Source organism: Choloepus didactylus, chromosome 15 (assembly GCF_015220235.1).
Source record: "Choloepus didactylus isolate mChoDid1 chromosome 15, mChoDid1.pri, whole genome shotgun sequence".
Classification (NCBI taxonomy): Eukaryota; Metazoa; Chordata; class Mammalia; order Pilosa; family Megalonychidae; genus Choloepus; species Choloepus didactylus.
The window spans coordinates 38,110,308-38,123,352 of record NC_051321.1 but is presented as its reverse complement, the minus strand read 5'-3'; the positions used below and the strand labels follow the sequence as shown (position 1 = coordinate 38,123,352).

At 37.3% G+C, this 13,045-nt stretch overlaps 1 protein-coding gene and 1 pseudogene across 1 annotated transcript in view; one reads left to right on the top strand and one right to left on the bottom strand.

Annotated features, from left to right (window-relative positions):
- The window catches only part of ENTPD1 (ectonucleoside triphosphate diphosphohydrolase 1), a 211,352-nt gene that overhangs the window by 25,570 nt on the left and 172,737 nt on the right, over positions 1–13,045 (top strand). The window lies entirely within an intron of this gene.
- On the bottom strand, positions 4,677–5,538 carry LOC119510272 (annotated as a pseudogene).

Sequence of the window (13,045 nt, the reverse complement as noted above, 5' to 3'; positions counted from 1 at the left end):
CTAGAGTGGTCAATGATGGTGATTAAATGTACTAATATAAGAATGTTTTTATATGAGAGAGAACAAATGAATGTGAGCATTGCAAGGTGTTGAAAATTGAATGGTCTAGTGGAAAAATATAATCAATGCAAACTAGATTCTATATTTAAAAATAACATTGTAACATGCTTCCATTAATGTAACAAAGTCAATATACCAAAGCTAAATGTCTATAAGATGGAGATATGAAGGAGTGATATGGGATTCTTGGTTTGTTGTTGTTGTCTGACCTTTTCATTGTATTTTATTTTTACTTTTTCTTCTATCTTCTATTTTTTTAATCTTCATTTTTTTCTTCTCTTCCTCTTTCTTTGTAGAAGAAATGGAAATGTCCTCATATAGATTGTGGCACTGAATGCATAACTATGTGATTTTACCAGGGACCCACTGGTTGGTTACTTAGGATGAATTGTATGATGCATGAATAAAACTTTTTCTAAAAAAATAAACAGTGTTACAAGAGCTGGAGAAAATGTGGAGAGAGGGATGTGCCTATTCACTGTTGGTGGGGAAGTAGAATTGTGCAGCCCATTTGGAGGGCAGCATGGTGGTGCCACAGGATGCTAAGTATGGAGTTGCCATATGGCCCTGCAACCCTTTTATTGGGTATATAACTGGAAGAAATGAGAGCAGGGACACGAATGGACATTTGCACACTGGTGTTTATGGTGGCAGTATTCACAATTTTCAATAGGTGGAGGTGGCCTAAGGGTACATCAACTAATAGACAGAATGGTGAACTGTGGTGTATACATACAATGGAATATTGAGAGGTGGCAAGAAGGAATGAAGTTATGAGGTATGCAACTAGGTGCATGGACCTTGAGGACAGTATGTTGAGTGAAAGAAGCCAGAAACAAAAAGACAAACATTATATTGCCTCACTAACGTGGACTAACTCTAATGTGCAAACTCTGAGAATTGAATCTTAAAACATATGTTGTCAGAGGAAGGTTTATTGTAAAGGTTCCTAGATTGTAAGCTCTTACAGCAGTCACATCTATTCATGAGTTGTAATGGTTATTTCTAAATTCTGAGATACTGAACTGTTTGTGTATAACCTGGTTGGTCCTTGGAACTTTGGGTAACTGTGTGACACCTGAGATTCAGAGCCAGAGTTCAGCAGCTTTGAATGTCAGTGTTACCCCATACAGCAACTGTTAAAGAAGCTGAAAAAGAGATCAAACTTACAATTAGACATATGAATGAAATAGACTTGGTTAAGACTAAGATAAATCAGACTAAAGGGTAAAGGATGATATTGGCTGTATTTTAAAACTTTAACTTCTGTGTAAGACCAAATGAAGAGATGTTTATTTGATGTAAAATCTATATTTTCTGTAGCACGCTGTATAATTTAACTTGTATAGTCAGTTTATTCAAACACATCAATTACATGGAACGTTGAATAGGGAATGAAATCTCGTTGGTGTGCACAGGTTAGCGTGAAGCGCCGACACATCCCGGAGAACTTTATACACAGAATAAAAAGTATTTGCAAAGTCCCCTTGAGGGACTAGGGAAAAATGTGAAAAATATTAAACTTCCTCACACCTGGGAATTACTGATATTCTTGGAAGCACTGGGGACTACCAGTTTAGTAGGCTGAGCCCTCAATTTAGGACTTGCCTGTATGAATCTTGTTACTGCAACAGAGAGGCTAAGCCTACTTATGATTACGCCTAGGAGTCACCCCCAGAGACTGTCTTTGTTGCTTAGATGTGGCCTCTCTCTCTAAGCCAATTCAGCAGGTAAACTTACTGCCCTCCCCTCTACATGGGACATGACTCCCAGGGGTGTAAATCTCCCTGGCAACGTGAGACATAACTCCCAGTGATGAGCCTGGACCCAGCAACATGGGATTGAGAAAGCTTTCTTGACCAAATGGGGGAGGAGAAATGAAACAAAATAAAGTTTCAGTGGCTGAGAGATTTCAAATGGAGTTGAGAGGTCATCTGGATGTTATTTGTATGCATTATATAGATATCCCTTTTTAGTTTATTAGAATAGCTAGAAGGAAATACTTGAAACTATTAAACTTCAATCCAGTATCCTTGATTCTTGAAGACAATTGTATAACTATATAGCTAATATGGTGTGATCCAGGTGATTGTGAAAACCTTGTGGTGCACACTCCCTACATGACTAGAAAAATGGGGACAAAAAGTAAGTGAGTAATAGGGGAAGATGTGGGGGACATTGACTTTTTGGGTGTTCTTTTTTACTTTTACTTTAATTTTTGTTTTTTTGGAGTAATGAAAATCTTCAAAAATTGATTGTGGTGATGAATGCACAACTATATGATGATGTGAAAATCTGATTGTACACTTTGGATGATTGTATGGTATGTGCATATATCTCAATAAAATTGCAGAAGAAAAAGATGCCTGGGACCTCATCTCTCACGACTCAGACAGCTAGTGGAGATGTGAACGACTGGGGTCTGGAATTATTTGTAGGTTCTTCATTCACATGTCTGGTGCCTTCATTTGGAATATTTGATGGCTAAGCTCAGCTGGTACTGTTAGCAGGAAATGTGTACATGTAGATTGGCAGTCTCAGGATAGTTGGAGTTTTTATATAGCAGCTCAGGCATTCAAATGTGTATTCTGGTGAACAAGAGAGAAGCTCCATGGTTGTTTTCTGTTGGTTTGTTTTTGTTTTTGTGGCCTTGAAAGCTACGTAATGTCACTTCCACTGTACTTGATTGATAGAAGCAATTATATTTCCACCCCGATTCAAATGGAGGGTTCATAGATCCTCCACCTCTCAGTGAGAGGTGTGTCAAAAATTTATAGCCAATTTTTAAAACTGCCACAAAAATTTGCAAAATTTGTATATATTTTTATAAAAAATATAAATTAAGGTCGTGTAAAACATTTTAAATTTATTAAATTGTCAAGTTATTTTTATTCTAATATATTCAAAATTATCTGCTAAATTCAAAGGCAAAATACAAATGATAATGATATCAAAAGTTAAATACTTTTTAAACTTTTTATTTTGAAGTACTTTCAAACTTACAAGATAGTTGCAAAAATAATACAGACCCAATAAGAGAATTCCACCATCCTTCTATCCCCGCAGATACCCAGATTAACCCAATTTTAACATTTTTGTCACATTTGCCTGCTGTATCATTCTTTTTTTTTAAGAACAAAACAGGTATATTTCTATTGGACTACCTGATACAGAGGATAGTGTGCTATGGATGGATAGTATGAATGACAAATAATACAAATATATTTTATTTGAAATAAAAATGCTTATACAGCACAACAAGTCACTTGGAAACACTCTTGCTTGACTGTATTACTGAGCAAAAACAAAGCTGAAGTACAATCACCCTTCTTTTTTGACATGTATTTGGAGATAGGAAGACACTACTTGGTTTTTAAAAAACTGACCTTCCTTTAAGGCCTGGTCATAGAGGTGTAAACAATGTAAATTAATCCATCATTACCAGTTCTCATTATTATATCTATGTCACATGTGTACTCTGAGATCAAACACACATACCTGCCAATATACTTGGGAAGGCTTGCTATATCACAGTTAGGTTTGCGTTCTTGGCAGGCAGAACTGAAGAAACAGTAATTTGGAAAAAGTTTTACATCCTATATAGAACAAATCACTAGTATTCCCTTAAATAACAGGTTACAATAGAAAGATACTGACTGGAAGTTATCCTTCTCACTTCGGTTCATTTTTACTTTTTATTTGTGATTTACCTAGTTAACTCATTTGCTTATAGAACAATCCTGCCACAAAGTATTAAAGCACAAGATACCTATTATTCCCACATCTGCTTTTTTCAAGTTTTAGATTTACTCTACTACATCCACAGTATGTCAGCAGTTCTTGAATATTAAAAAAAATAATAAATGGGTAAAACTCTCTTCTAAAAATGCAGATATGTATATCTATAATGGTACTAAATGGAAAGGAGACAATGAGGGAAGGAAAAAAAGCAAACATGTTTATGTGCAGGGAATGTGGTTCAAGTCTTTGGATTTAAAAACAACTTCCCCAGAGAAGCTGGTTATAATGGAATTTCCAGAAAACTTCCTTTGCCCCAGAAAAAGAACCTGAAAGCCCTAACCCCAAATTTTGAAAACTACAGTTATTAGATGCCCTAAGCGATGATCAAAGCAGTTGGAGGGAGAAGGATGAATGTGTCTTCCATTTAGCTATAGTGTAGGACAGCCTCTTAGGCTGTTGGTGGATCAGTAAAAACCAATGAAGTACCAGAAATGCCTTGAAGGATGGGGTAGAAAAGTATTGAACATATTACCTGTCTGTATTGGCAGCAAGGCTTCATGGCTAGGAAAATTTTCTGAACAGTCAAATGACTCCTGGATAGAGCTCTCTCCCCAACATTAAATGTGGCAAAATTAAAAAAAAAAAAAAAAAGGTGTACAAGTAGATATAGTGGAACAGAAAATTACAAGCAAAAACACAAAAGAATCAAGACAATACTAGAGGTTCAACAGTATTACATGAGGCTAGAAAACCAGTTAACTTTGAAAGCCCTAGCAAAGTATCACTCTCATTTATAAACCATCTGTTTATGATATGACCACATGTTGAATGAATCCTCTTTCCCCCACATACTGAAGAATCCTACATTCAGCCTTTTAAGCATTCGGCATTTCTTTGCCAATCTTGTAGGTGAGTATCTTGTTCCAGTTGGTTTTGGTGCAGGTAACTGGAAGCTGCCAGCGCAATGCCTTGAATGTGGTGTCTGACATTGTTTGATAGTTTTCACTAATTGCTATCTGATACTCATTTTCTTCATGCTCTGTGATTTTAATAAACTCTTTGGCAGTTTGGACTTCATTCGAAACAGATATTGAATCCTGTACATCTTTATGACTAACCAATTGAACATTGCCGTCTTTCTGATAATGAACCTGAATCTTAAGCACTCCAACCACCTCGGCTGTGGGTGGTGTGATGGTGAACTTCCACTCTGATCTCCAGCAGCCATTCCAGAAGTTTTTAGGCTGAAACTGGTGGCTTTCAATACATGCAGTAATAGTCTGTTGCTCATCTATAGTTTTAGCGTAAACAGTACAGAAGCCGTTGGAATAATGATCTTTCACATACGCCCTTAACACACTGTCGCAGGATTCTCTCCAAGACATCAGACCTCCATCTACTTCCTCTGGTTGCAGGTCACTTGCTTCTTTCCATGAGTGATCAAACTTAAGGGAAATTTTGTTTCTTGGATCTAAAAATCTGCTATTACCCAGGTCACCATGTTCTGTAATTAAGACCTGATCGTCATATCCTTCTGTCTTCACAGGTGTGGACTGATCCATGTTATATTGGGCAAATGCATGTGCTGCCCCTTCCCTGAGAAGATTGTCATTATTAAGTAGTAGCCGAACATCATTAAAAATCCCATTAAATTCCCCTGGGGGGTGCATGAGTGATGAATTTAGCATCTATGCATACCTTCTCCTCATCTGACACCTGATCCTCAAAGTTGGCCATCTTGGGCTGCTCTGCCGCCTGCTGTATCATTCTGTCTATCAATTCAGCTGTCTCTCCATTCATCCATCTATCTATTTATCAGTCTATTTTCTGAACACTTGAGTGTAAGTCATATATATGTCATGCTCCTTGAACACTTAATACTGCCAGGTACATTTCCTAAAAACAAGGATATTCACTTATGTATCCAACTTAAGTGCAGTTATCAAGTTCGAAAAGTTTAACATTGATGTAAAGCTTACAATCTATGTTCTAACTTTTTCATATGTCCTTTTGAGCCTTCTCTCTTCCTTTGTTAGAGTCCAGACAGGATCATGTATTGCCTTTAATAGTCATTGTCTCTTTAGTTGCTTGCTCTCTCCTTCCTTTTTTCCTTCCTTCCTTCCTTCTTCCTTCCTTTCTTTCTCTCTCTCTTTCTCTCTCTCTGTCTTTCTCTTTCTTTCTTTCTCTTCTCTCTCCATTTCTTTCTTCCTTTCCTTCCTTCATTTCTTCCTTCCCTCTTTTCCATTCTTTCATTCCTTTCTTCCCTTTCTGTGTTTCTCGCATCCATTCCCCTCTGTTCTCTTCTGTTACCTTCCCTTCCCTTTCCTTTCCAACTTCCCCATCTCAGCCACTCCTAGGCATACGATTCAGTGGGATTAATCACATTTGCTATGTTGTGTACCCTTACCACCTTCCATTACCAAAATTTTTCCATCTCCCCAAACAGAAACTCTGCACTTACTTTGTATTGACTCCCTCTCCTACTGCTCCCAACCCCTGTTAACCTGTGCTCTAATTTCTGTCTCCATGAGGTTAGATAGTCTCCAGTATTTTCTTTGTGGTTACTACTGGACTTAAATTGAACATCCTAAATCTGTAACAATGTTGTTTTCTTTCATACCAATTCAGCTTCAATAGTATATACAAACTATATTTTTATACCTGTATATCCATGTGTCCTCCCACCTTTGTATAGTTCTTATCACAAATTACATGTTTATAAACTATGAGTCCCAAACTACAGATTTCTCATTACATTTTATGCATTTGCCTTTTACATCTTGCAGGAAGTAAAAAGTGGAGTCAAACAAAAAATATTGTAGTACTGACATTTATATCTACCCTGGTCGCTACCCTTACCAGAGATCCTTATTTCTTCATACAGCTGTGGTCTGTTGTCTGTTATCTTTTCCTTTCAACCTGCAGAACTCTCTCTCTTTTTTTTTTTTATCTTCATTTTATTGAGATATATTCACATACCACGCAGTCATACAAAACAAATCGTACATTTGATTGTTCACAGTACCATTACATAGTTGTACATTCATCACCTAAATCAATCCCTGACACCTTCATTAGCACACACACAAAAATAATAAGAATAATAATTAAAGTGAAAAAGAGCAATTGAAGTAAAAAAGAACACTGGGTACCTTTGTCTGTTTGTTTGTTTGTTTCCTTCCCCTATTTTTCTACTCATCCATCCATAAACTAGACAAAGTGGAGTGTGGTCCTTATGGTTTTCCCAATCCCATTGTCACCCCTCATAAGCTACATTTTTATACAATTGTCTTCGAGATTCATGGGTTCTGGGTTGTAGTTTCATAGTTTCAGGTATCCACCAGCTACCCCAATGCTTTAGAACCTAAAGAGGGTTGTCTAAATTGTGCGTAAGAGTGCCCACCAGAGTGACCTCTCGGCTCCTCTTGGAATCTCTCTGCCACTGAAGCTTATTTCATTTCCTTTCACATCCCCCTTTTGGTCAAGAAGATGTTCTCCGTCCCACGATGCCGGGTCTACATTCCTCCCCAGGAGTCATATTCCACGTTGCCAGGGAGATTCACTCCCCTGGGTGTCTGATCCCATGTAGTGGGGAGAGCAGTGATTTCACCTTTCAAGTTGGCTTAGCTAGAGAGAGAGGGCCACATCTGAGCAACAAAGAGGCATTCGGGAGGAGGCTCTTAGGCACAATTATAGGGAGGCCTAGCCTCTCCTTTGCAGCAACCGTCTTCCCAAGGGTAAAACCTACGGTAGAGGGCTCAACCCATCAAACCACCAGTTCCCTATGTCTGTGGTCATGTTAGCAACCATTGAGGTGGGGTAGGCCAATACCCCTGCATTCTCCACAGGCTCCTCAAGGGGGCACTACATAATTTTTCCTTGTTTTTTCCTTTTTTTTTTTTAACCTTTTTTTCCTTTTTAAATCAACTGTATGGAAAAAAAATTAAAAAAAAAACATACAATAAAAGAACATTTCAAAGAGACCGTAACAAGGGAGTAAGAAAAAGACAACTAACCTAAGATAACTGCTTTACTTCCAACCTGTTCCTACTTTACCCCAAGAAAGTTACATAATATAGCAACATTTCTGTGAACTTGCTCCTACTATATCCATCAGAAATTAACAGACCATAGTCATTCCTGGGCATCCCCAGAACGTTAAATAGCATATCTGTTCTTCTTGGATTACTGTTCCCCCTTCCTCAATTGCTCTCTATTGCTAGTTCCCCTACATTCGACATTATAAACCATTCGTTTTACATTTTTCAAAGTTCACATTAGTGGTAGCATATAATATTTCTCTTTCTGTGCCTGGCTTATTTCGCTCAGCATTATGTCTTCAAGGTTCATCCGTGTTGTCATATGTTTCACGAGGTCGTTCCTTACTGCCGCGTAGTATTCCATCGTGTGTATATACCACATTTTATTTATCCACTCATCTGTTGAAGGACATTTGGGTTGTTTCCATCTCTTGGCAATTGTGAATAATGCTGCTATGAACATTGGCGTGCAGATACCTGTTCGTGTCACTGCTTTCCGATCTTCCGGGTATATACCGAGAAGTGCAATCGCTGGATCGAATGGTAACTCTGTATCTAGTTTTCTAAGGAACTGCCAGACTGACTTCCAGAGTGGCTGAACCATTATACAGTCCCACCAACAATGAATAAGAGTTCCAACTTCTCCACATCCCCTCCAGCATTTGTAGTTTCCTGTTTGTTTAATGGCAGCCACTCTAATAGGTGTTAGATGGTATCTCATTGTGGTCTTAATTTGCATCTCTCTAATAGCTAGTGAAGCTGAACATTTTTTCATGTGTTTCTTGGCCATCTGTATTTCCTCTTCAGAGAACTGTTTTCATATCCTTTGCCCATTTTATAATTGGGCTGTCTGTACTATTGTCATTGAGTTGTAGGATTTCTTTGTATATGCAAGATATCAGTCTTTTGTCAGATACATGGTTTCCAAAAATTTTTTCCCATTGAGTTGGCTGCCTCTTTACCTTTTTGAGAAATTCCTTTGAGGTGCAGAAACTTCTAAGCTTGAGGAGTTCCCATTTATCTATTTTCTCTTTTGTTGCTTGTGCTTTGGGTGTAAAGTCTAGGAAGTGTCCGCCTAATACAAGGTCTTGAAGATGTTTTCCTACATTACCTTCTAGGAGTTTTATGGTACTTTCTTTTATATTGAGGTCTTTGGTCCATTTTGAGTTAATTTTTGTGTAGGGTGTGAGGCAGGGGTCCTCTTTCATTCTTTTGGATATGGATATCCAACTCTCCCAGCCCCATTTGTTGAAAAGACCATTATGAATCAGTTCAGTGACTTTGGGGGCCTTATCAAAGATCAGTCGGCCACAGATCTGAGGGTCTATCTCTGAATTCTCAATTCGATTCCATTGATCTATATGTCTATCTTTGTGCCAGTACCATGCTGTTTTGGCAACTGTGGCTTTATAATAAGCTTCAAAGTCAGGGAGTGTAAGTCCTCCCACTTCGTTTTTCTTTTTTAGAGTGTCTTTAGCAATTTGAGGCATCTTCCCTTTCCAAATAAATTTGATAACTAGCTTTTTCAAGTCTGCAAAGTAGGTTGTTGGAATTTTGATTGGGATTGCATTGAATCTGTAGATGAGTTTGGGTAGAATTGACATCTTAATGACATTTAGCCTTCCTATCCATGAACATGGAATATTTTTCCATCTTTTAAGGTCCCCTTCTATTTCTTTTAGTAGAGTTACGTAGTTTTCTTTGTATAGGTCTTTTACATCTTTGGTTAAGTTTATTCCTAGGTACTTGATTTTTTTAGTTGCTATTGAAAACGGTATCTTTTTCTTGAGTGTCTCTTCAGTTTGTTCATTTCTAGCATATAGAAACATTACTGACTTATGTGCATTAATCTTGTATCCCGCTACTTTGCTAAATTTGTTTATTAGCTCTAGTAGCTGTATCATCGATTTCTCAGGGTTTTCCAGATATAAGATCATATCATCTGCAAACAATGACAGTTTTACTTCTTCTTTTCCAATTTGGATGCCTTTTATTTCTTTGTCTTGCCGGATTGCCCTGGCTAGCACTTCCAGCACAATGTTGAATAACAGTGGTGACAGCGTGCATCCTTGTCTTGTTCCTGATCTTAGAGGGAAGGCTTTCAGTCTCTCACCATTGAGTACTATGCTGGCTGTGGGTTTTTCATATATGCTCTTTATCATATTGAGGAAGTTTCCTTCAATTCCTACCTTTTGAAGTGTTTTTATCAAAAAGGGATGTTGGATTTTGCCAAATGCTTTTTCAGCATCTATTGAGATGATCATTTGATTTTTCCCTTTCAAATTTTTAATGTGTTGTAATACACTGATTGATTTTCTTATGTTGAACCATCCTTGCATGTCTGGAATGAACCCCACTTGGTCATGGTGTATGATTTTTTTAATGTGTCTTTGGATTCGATTTGCAAGTATTTTGTTTAGGATTTTTGCATCTATATTCATTAGGGAGATTGGCCCGTAGTTTTCCTTTTTTGTAGCATCTTTGCCTGGTTTTCGTATTAGATTGATGTTAGCTTCATAAAATGAGTTAAGTAGAGTTCCATTTTCTTCAATGTTTTGAAAGAGTTTGAGTAAAATTGGTGTCAGTTCTTTCTGGAAAGTTTGGTGGAATTCCCCTGTGAAGCCATCTGGCCCTGGGCATTTATTTGTGGGAAGATTTTTGATGACTGATTGGATCTCTTTGCTTGTGATGGGTTGGTTGAGGTCTTCTATTTCTTCTCTGGTCAGTCTAGGTTGTTCATATGTTTCCAGGAAATTGTCCATTTCGTCTACATTATCCAGTTTGTTGCCATAGAGTTGTCATAGTATCGTCTTATAATTTTTTTAATTTCTTCAGGATCTGCAGTTATGTCACCTTTTTCATTCATTATTTTGTTTATATGGGTCTTCTCTCTTTTTGATTTTGTCAGTCTAGCTAGGGGCTTGTCAATCTTGTTGATCTTCTCAAAGAACCAACTTTTGGTGATATTATCCTCTCTATTGTTTTTTTGTTCTCTATGTCATTTATTTCTGCTTTAAATCCTTGTTATTTCTTTTCTTGTACTTGGTTTAGGATTGGTTTGCTGTTCATTTTCTAGCTTCTTCAGTTGATCCATTAGTTCTTTGATTTTGGCTCTTTCTTCCTTTTAATATATGCGTTTAGTGCTATAAATTTCCCCCTCAGCACTGCTTTTGCTGCATCCCATAGGTTTTGGTATGTTGTGTTCTCATTTTCATTCGTCTCTATATATTTAGCAATTTCTCTTGCTATTTCTTCTTTAACCCACTGATTGTTTAGGAGTGTGTTGTTTAACCTCCAGGTATTTGTGAATTTTCTAAGTCTCTGATGGTTATTGACTTCTAATTGTATTCCATTGTGGTCAGAGAATGTGCTTTGAATAATTTCAATCTTTTTAAATTTATTGAGGCTTGTTTTATGTCCCAGCATATGATCTATTCTGGAGAAAGTTCCGTGAGCACTAGAAAAGTATGTGTATCCTGGTGATTTGGGATGTAATGTTCTGTATATGTCTGTTAAATCTAACTTGTTTATCAGATTGTTTAGGTTTTCAGTTTCCTTATTGGTCCTCTGTCTGGTTGATCTATCTATAGGAGAGAGTGATGTGTTGAAGTCTCCCACAATTATTGTGGAAACATCAATTGCTTCCTTTAGTTTTGCCAGTGTTTCTCTCATGTATTTTGTGGCACCTTGATTGGGTGCATAGACATTTACGATTGTTATTTCTTCTTGTTGAATTGCCCCTTTTACTAGTATGTAGTGGCCTTCTTTGTCTCTCAAAACATCCCTGCATTTAAAGTCTATTTTATCTGAGATTAATATTGCTACACCTGCTTTCTTTTGGCTGTAGCTTGCATGAAATATTTTTTTCCATCCTTTCACTTTCAATTTCTTTGTGTCCCTGTGTCTAAGATGAGTCTCTTGTATGCAACATATTGATGGTTCATTTTTTTTTTTATCCATTCTGTGAATCTGTATCTTTTAATTGGGGAGTTTAAGCCATTTACATTCAACGTTATAACCGTGAAGGAATTTCTTGAATCAGCCATCTTATCCTTTGGTTTGTGTTTGTCATATATATTTTTCCCCTCTCTCTATTAATATCCTTTATTGTACCCATACCGAATCTCTTTAGTACTGAACCTTCTCCAAGTCTCTCTGTCCTTTCTTTGTTTCTCTGTCTGTAGGGCTCCCTTTAGTATCTCCAGTAGGGCAGGTCTCTTGTTAGCAAATTCTCTCAGCATTTGTTTGTCTGTGAAAAATTTAAGCTCTCCCTCAAATTTGAAGGAGAGCTTTGCTGGATAAAGTATTCTTGGTTGGAAATTTTTGTCACTCAGAATTTTAAATATATCTTGCCACTGCCTTCTTGCCTCCATGGTGGCTGCTGAGTAGTCACTACTTAGTCTTATGCTGTTTCCTTTGTATGTGGTGAATTGCTTTTCTCTTGCTGCTTTCAGAACTTGCTCCTTCTCTTCCGTGTTTGACAGTGTGATCAGAATATGTCTCGGAGTGGGTTTATTTGGATTTATTCTATTTGGAGTTCGCTGAGCATTTATGATTTGTGTATTTATGTTGTTTAGAAGATTTGGGAAGTTTTCCCCAACAATTTCTTTGATTACTCTTCCTAGACCTTTACCGTTTTCTTCCCCTTCTGGAACCCCAATGAGTCTTATATTAGGACGTTTTATATTATCTATGATATCCCTGAGGTCCGTTTCGATTTTTTCAATTTTTTTCCCCATTCTTTCTTTTATGCTTTCATTTTCCATTCTGTCATCTTCCAGGTCACTGATTCGTTGTTCAGCTTCCTCTAGTCTTGTACTATGAGTGTCCAGAATCTTTTTAATTTGGTCAGCAGTTTCTTTAATTTCCATAAGATCGTCTATTTTTTTATTTACTCTTGCAATGTCTTCTTTATGCTCTTCTAGGGTCTTCTTGATATCCTTTGTATTCTGTACTGTGGTCTCATTGTTCATCTTTAATTCTTTGAGTAGCTGCTCTAGGTGCTGTGTGTCTTCTGATCTTTTGATTTGGGTGCTTGGGCTTGGGTTATCCATATCGTCTGGTTTTTTCATATGCTTTATAATTTTCTGTTGTTTTTGGCCTCGTGGCATTTGCTGAACTTGATAGGGTTCTTTTAGGATGTGTAGACCAATTGAAGTCCTTATCTCTAATTTATCAGATCTACAGCTTCGTGGAGTACACTT